Source organism: Thunnus maccoyii, chromosome 21 (assembly GCF_910596095.1).
Source record: "Thunnus maccoyii chromosome 21, fThuMac1.1, whole genome shotgun sequence".
Taxonomy (NCBI): Eukaryota; Metazoa; Chordata; class Actinopteri; order Scombriformes; family Scombridae; genus Thunnus; species Thunnus maccoyii.
In genome coordinates, this window is record NC_056553.1 from 1,047,984 (window position 1) to 1,056,193 (window position 8,210).

Consider the following 8,210-nt stretch of genomic DNA (forward strand, 5'->3'; position numbering starts at 1 on the left):
CTCCAGTTGGAGATAAATGACATTTGTCATAGCTTGTCATTGGTTTTGATTGTCATGGTTTGCAGATTTATTACCTTTACTGATCTCCCATCGGTTGTCATCTCTGATGCTTATCCAGCTCTGCAATGTCTTTGATGGCCAGCATTTTGACCTCCTCTGGTGGTCCATTTAGTTATATGTGTACTTTACAGTTTGATGTCCATGTTGATTGAATCCTGTTTTGTTTCCTCAAGATACATGTCTGTCTGGCGAAGTCAGCATTTTACCTTGTCTGGTTCTCGTTGATATACACATTGGTTCCCTTCAGCTTTCTCACCTGCTTGAGCAGTGCTGTTTTTTGTTTTCTGCTTACAAAGCAAATTATCATGGCTGGTTCAGATCAGGCTCGATGGGCTCTCCATCCGCCGCCACAGCCCTGGCGTATGACTGGGGCCTGGTTTCCAAACCGCTAACAATAAGGTAATTCATCCTGGAGTATTGTTCCATGTCTGCCACACGGCCCCCAGACATGGTTATTGATTTTATCCTTTTCAATATTTTGTTTTTTTAGTTCCTTTATTTCTCCCATCAAGTCCGTGATCAGTTTCTGTTGTTTTGAGATATTTGCAATCTCTTCCGACATTGAAGTCATGGAAAAAACAACCTGATTGTGACTCAGAAGCAAGTGTGGAGTAAATTCTGTTGGCTCCACCAATCCAGAGTGCTGCTCTTTGACAATGACCTGCTCACCTGTTCAATCCCCACTTTTTATGCAGATTTCTCAAGAGTTGGTGGAGCCCAAAAAGCTGAAAGGTGAGTGAATATTGAACATATATTCATCTGATGCACACAAACTCTACTCCAGTGGGATGATCATGTTGATGTGGAGTTTAAAAGCTGGATTCAAATGTCTAAGTTTCTACATAAATGCTGATACTGACAGATCTATGATGAGCCTTTATCACCTGATAGCATCAGACATGTCACAGCTAAAGCACGTGTGGGTTTGGACTGCTCCAATGTGCTTGAAACAAATTTAAATGATTGACAAACATATAAATAATAACCATTTCATTTCAGCAGAAAACATGAATTCATTGGATTTCTTTAAACTAACAAACTGCCAAAGTTTGACTGGATTTTTGTTTTTCAAATGATAAGAATGATGAAGTTATGAAAACACTGAAAAACCAGCTGGGCTGAGTTTTTGATTTATTTGTTAATTCTTTGGGCTTTTAAATCCTCTTTTTTTACTGTATGTTTTCTTTAAAGATCCTGTATATTTTACTGTTTTATTTAAACAATATATGATTTTAACAGCTCTTTTTAATGTACTCAAATAAAGTCTAGATATATGTTAAACAGATGGTAAAAATGAGGGAATCATTGGGAATGTGTGTCAAACTTTTCACCACTGACCAGAAGACATGAAAACTTTTCCAACTCAGTCTTAAAATGAAACTGTTGAAAGGAGACTTGTAGGTTTTCTGCTCAGCAGCTGGATGCTGTTGGTGGTTTTGTTATGAGGAGAGCTGTTAATGATGTACATGGAGCAAGAGGAAGAACATTTATTCCTTTAGTTGTTCTCAGTATCGATGGTTTCTTTGTATCTTGAGATCTTTTGATGCTGACTGGATTCAAACCTGCACTGATTGCAATTGAAAGTTCTCATCACCTGAAAATAAGGAACAGCCACAGTGGTGATGATTTGAGACATAAATGTCATTTATTAAACCTTAAAGTTTGAAAATTACACATATTCAGTAATCTCACAGTGTTGTCAGTTTTAAGATTCTTACAAAATGTTGTTTAACAATAGAGAAACACTTGAGAACTGAAGATGTTGGTGGGAGACTTTCTGCTACTGTAATTTCAGCTCTTTTGAAAGACATGGATCCACCTCACAGAGTGCAGCGATCAGAGCTGAACTGGCTTCTGTTCCTTTTTTTCGCACCATGTCAATCACCTGCCGTGCTTTATCTGCTCTGTTCAGTTCTCTGGCAAACTCCATTTCATCATCATTTATGATCTCACGATCCAGGAGTTTATCCAGCAGCTTGCGTAGATTAGGTTCAGACACTCTGGCAACAAACTGTTCCCGAACAGACTTCAGCTTTGTTTCTGCGGGGACACTCTCTGCCACTCTCGGAGTCTCTGCCGGACCAGGACCTGGAAGATGAAGAAGTACCTGTGTTCAGTAACCAGCTGAGAGCTCGTAGACAAGGCAGCAGCAGAAGCTCTGATTTAGAGCTGAAACTGACGATTATTTTCATTACTGATTATTTTCTCAATGCCAAAAAGCGTCCATCCCAGTTTAAGGCGACATCTTGAAATGTTTTGTTTTGTCAAAAACCCAAAGTTATTCAATTTACAATTAGTTTACATTAGAGAAGCAGAAACTAGGTAATGTTTGGCTTTTTTTGATCAAAAAATGTCTTAATAAATTGTGATTAATTTTCTGTCTATTAACTCATTCATTAATTGATAAGTGGTTTCAGCTCTACATTGTTATGTGTTGTTTAATTGGTGTGTTGGTTGTAAAAAAAAAAAAAAAACATTAATTAGCTGCATGAAGCCCCTGTCACTGACAACTTTATGTTTTATTCATTTAATAAATATGCTTTTTTTCTGATTTTTCTCCCTGATGCTGCAGCTTTTGTTCATCAGTGATGTTCTGTCTCCATCTAGAGGTTGAAACAAAGAACAACACTCTGACCTGCTGACAGTCTGTCCTTTGTTTTTAATCCTGTTGCACATTGTTTTATTTTTCTTTTCTCCTCTCCTCATCTGACATCAAACCACATCATCTTCTGTCTGTATAAGTTCAGAATAAATTCATGTAAATGTGTCTCAGATGTTGAGAGCAGCTCTCAGCTCTGAAGAACATCAGCAGTCTGTATGTTACTTTGTGATTTAGTCACATAAAGTTCTCTGACCTCAGGAAGAAAAGTCTAAATGTTTTTATTCATGTTAGCAGCTTTATGGGTGTCAGTCTGTCTGTCCAGACTGAAATATCAACTATTAGATGGATTGTCTTAGAAGATAACTCCTACTGACTTTAGTGATCATCAATCCTCTCCTCCTCATCAGGTTTGTGGTTCAGACTTTTGTAACAATATGCTACAAAAATATTTTTTGAAGCTTGAAGACGATTCACAATTTAACTGATTTTTTTCTGTATAAATTAAAATGACTTTTTCTCAAAATGATGCAAGACTGCAACAAGATTGAAACATAATATTTTTTAGGACTTTGTCTGCAAGACAGCTGAACAAAAATAACAAAAACCCACACTTCCTGTTTCACTAAGTCACTCCAATCTGCTCCAAAAGCTGCTTCAGTAAAGTTTGGATTTTCAACAAAGCTGCAACATGCAAACTCAGTGGGACTCACAAATGACCTGCAATTCATGAGCAAAGATTACTGGTGAAATGTGACTTTGATAACATGAAACTGTAACACAGGTCTCAGTAATGACTATCATTACATCTAAAATCATGAAACATTTCAAACTGTTATGATGTGATATAAAAGCATTTCTCTGACTGATGTGATGTCATGTTTGTCTCTTCCTGTGACTGACCTTCTGCTCCTGAGCTGATGTTTGGCAGCTTCGTCACCAGATCATTTCTGTTGATCTTCTTTAAAACGCTCTTCATCACCCTCACAGCTCGATCAAGTTGATATTTCTGCACCATCAGATCCACAGTGTCCTGCCTGTCTGCCTTCGCCAGCTGGTTTGCTTTGATGGGTTCAATGTCATCTGCCTTTTCAATCTTCAGGTGCCACTTTAATTTCTTGAATTCATCATCTACTAAATCATCCAGAAGGTCGACGAGGTCCTCCTCCGTCATCTTGGCTCTCTGGTAAAATCAGAGAACATTGAAGGACAGTTATACAACAGTTATGTTTCTGTCTGTTGGTGTTTCTACTGGATCTTTTTCTACTGTTCTGGAACTTTCTATCATGTCACAGTCTTCCTCAGCAGATGGAGTTTGCACAGTTGTCATGGAAATGTAGATGTTCAAATATTTTACAGGCTTATAAATTAATAAAAGTGATACAATAGTTGACAAAATAATCTCCATGACAGGTCGAGTTAGTCTTCTGCTTTCAGTCCAACCTTTTTGTTGTGGTTCAGTGAGCTTTTGTGTCTTTATGTGTTTGTTTTGGTTTGTTGAAACTGTGGTGAAAATTGTCAACTGAGAGCGCTCTTGTCTTCAAAATTTAAAGGACTGTTAAATCCATCTGCTGAATGCAAAACTGTCAATGAAGACATCTAAGTGATTTCTAAGCCAAACAGTTCCCCAATAAAGAGTGAAAGTGAAACATGGTGACTATCCTCCTGTAATATCAACCTTTTTCATCCTGTTTCGTTCTTCCTATCTGTCTCTAGTTATGATGAATCACGTCCTGACTAATGATGCTGATGTAAGTTATTTCTCTTTGAACTCTTTGTGACACCAGAGAAGATCAATAAACTAAGCAGGTACAGTCTGTGATTTTGATGATTGAGTAAAGAGTCTCCAGAACATTTGGAACATTTTCTGTTCTGCAAATAAGAGTTTCTTTGTGTCAGAACTGGATCTTTAATTTCTAACAATGCATCAAAACAATGGAGAAAAACTGTATGTAGCATAAAATAGAAATAGTTAAGCACAGAACAAGTATCTCTGTTTTTTTGTACTTAAGAACAATACTAAATGTTCTTCCACTGCTGCCACACCTTCAAACCGTCTATCGGGGTATGTAGTCTGACTGGTCTGATAGTAAAAGACAGTCTTCTTATCAGTCTACACTACTTAAACTAGAACCATGTGTGTTTTCCAGATACCACAAAGATAGACTTTGATTCTAGTTTAAATCCAACAAACAGACATCAGTCTTACACCAAACGAATTTTATAACGATTTAACTGTTGCAGACAGATTTCCAATGTCGGAATAATTTTTTTTGTTAGAGTTGTGAAGCTCCCGTCATCTCAGTCGTTTGGTGTAAGGTCATAAAACTCAGTCCGAGCTGTCTTAAGTCACTGACATTTCGATAAAATAAAACATGTTTAATATTATCTGACGTCTTTAGTCTTGGCTCTTGCAAATAGTGAAGTTCAATGAAATAAACATTGTCAACAACCAATATTTGCGCCATCTCCTGCACCAAACCGGAAACAGCAAACAGGGTGTTACTGTAACGGCCGAAAAAACTCCTCAAATACCGTCTCACACAAACACTATAGACGGTGAGCTAACAATGTTATGAGTCAGTGTTTAATTCGGCTTGTATCTGATCCACCAACCAGCTCGTATTTTAGTGAGAAATGTATTTTTTGGAACGGTTCGCCTCTCATTTCCACCGTCTTCTCCCGCTAAAATGGCGCAGCTAACCAACGGAGGCTGGGGCGAGTTGAGGCGACAAAATCCAAAATGTTAAGTTTGTAGAGAAATACAGTTCATCTTTATGGATTATATTGATGCCGAATTGATAAGAAGACTGTCGACATATGATGCCTTTTATGTTGTGTTTCTAGAGTCGTGTGTTTTTGCGGACACATAAGGAATTATTAATATGTCATATTTCTTAAAGAGAGTTTGGTGTAATATTGTCCCCGGAGAGCGCATGGAGCTTCAGATGAATTCAAACCGCTTAACACCACCACAGAAACACCAGGTAACTGCTAAAATACGATAACTTTGTCTGACGTTGACTGCTGTTAGTTATTGGTTTGATTAATGGTTAAATAATGTGTTTTTATTGATTACTGACGGTGGCTGATTGTACTCAGTTTCTAACGGCGGTCTGCAGTAAATTGTCTTCCTTTGTTTGCATGTTTTTAAACTACTTTCCTAATGAAACATGATGTGATAGTTATTAATGACTCCTGATGAAAATTAAAAAGCTCAGTATTCTTTTTGCCCTTTAGTTTCCCTTTTTATAAATTCACATTAATATTTATTCACCCAGAAAAAAATCTCTGTATGATATGAGCTCCTCTCTGTATTTACTGCTTTTCACACATGATTTCAGGCCAGTTGGAGGAATTAAACCTGACTTTCTGCCTTTGTATAATTGTCCAGGCTGCTGCTGTTTATACTGTATTTCATTTAGTTTTTAAACAGAAATCCTCCAACATCCATCAGCTGAATGATGTGTCCATCCAATATTTACTGGTTGAAGTGGTTTCTGTGGGCAGCTGTATAGACTGTGTAGCTGTTTAGGACAAGTACAGTACAGGACGACCTTTTGAAATGTGATTGGCTTCACTGATATGATCTAAGAAACATTAACCCAAATATATTTTTAAAAAAAGTGAAAATGAGTTAATAACAGGAACAATCAGCGTCTTGTGTCTGTTGTTTCTCTTCACAGTTGTTGTTGTTCAGTTATAACTGAATGACTTGAGTCATTTACATTTCCTTTTATGGCTGTTATTTTTTTCAGAACAAACCACTGCACACACGAAGGCAGCTTCTGTTTCTGCTCTTGTAAATTTCTTGTAAATTTCAGGATAGGAAATAATCTCAAAGGGAATCTAGTTGTAGTCTTGTAAATAGTGACCCTGCAAGATCCCCAGTCTTTGCAAAATCTTAGTGTGTGACTGAAAACTCTGTGACTTCAGACACATTGTCTTTAGATGTGAGAAGGTCTCAAACTTAAGTCTTTTAAAAGTTTTTTCAAAGTCTTCTAGTGTAAGCTTGACATTAACTGTGACTTCTCTTTATTTTAACTGCAGCAGTGTGTCACGTTACATCACTGAAAGTATGCAGAAACCAGGAAAAGAACAAAGGAAACAACTTTGAAGACGTCAAAACACTGTGATTTCATATTTAATTGCTTAGTTGACACAATTTTCAACTAAACAATTAATCAGTAAATAATCAGCAGATTGATCAATAATGACAGTGATTATTATTTGCAGCTCTGATATTAACACTCACCCTGTCTCAGACTGTTTTCCTCCTTCTGATCTGTTGACTTTAAAATGGAGTCTGACTGAATACTTTAACTTTCACTTCCTATCTGTTTGCTCCTCCTGCCTTTTTCCGTACTGGAAGTCACGTGTGTGTGTGTGTGTTCATCAACTAGAGAGGGGGCAGCTTTGCTTGGGCTTGCAGGTGTTTGACCAAACCTGCATAATTTGGCCTCTGTTGGCGTCCTTCCATCTTCTACATCTGGTAAAGTTCTGCTAATCACCGTCTAAAATTGCTCTGAACTTTACAGAATCACTTCACCGCTCAACAGTTTGACTTCCTCATTTTACCAAAAAATCAAAAAAAGTCCATTAAATCTGTGTTCTGTATCGACAGATGAAGTCAAACACTCCACCACTACTGTCCACAGAGACCAAACCAGACCAGCTGATAGTGAAGTAATTATCATAGTAATACTACTACAGTTACTACTACTACTACTACTACTACTAATAATAATAATAATAATAATGATAATAATAATATGTCAACAATGTTCCTCCATCAACAGTATTTATTTAAGTATTGATATAAATTTAATTACATTCCTTCAGAATAAAAACATACTTTCTTCTATTTTGGACATTATTGTAATTTTTATCTATATGAATAATAATTCACAACAGTCTTAACTGTATGAGATTATTGCCATAAATACATTATAATTGTAATTCAAAGCAGTTTCTCATAGTACTACTGCTTGTAGTTCCATATTAAAGTACATGCGTTTAAGGTGTTGTGTCAACTTAAATTGCTGCCACATTTTCTGGAGATCCCCTCTGGTTTGTAGAAATAGAGGTATGTGTGTGAAAGAGAAAGAGATAATATATGAAGAGGAACTATCACTCGTCTTAATTTGTGTCCATAAATTCATGTTTTCTTAACGTCTCCTTTTAAACGCAAAACACAGAATAATAGTCAGAGCACTTCCTTGTTGCTGAAACACTTCAGATCAGCAGAGTAAACTACTGAGTGTGTGTTATAACGGCAGTAGTGGATCAAGGAGTGATTTTGGACACAGTGGGGACATGAGGAGTCTCCTGATGAACCTTTGAACAGTTGTTAAAGTCATAAACTAAAGATCCTGATAAGACGTGACAAGGTTAATGTTTAACTCCAACATTTGGACAGTTGATATCTCGCTCAACTACCAACCTAACTTGACTACAAGCTAACCAAACCTAATTAATTTTCTAAGTTATGTTAGCTGACAGCTAACGTAGCTAATGACTAGCTAAACCCTGTTATCTTACTGAGTGTAGG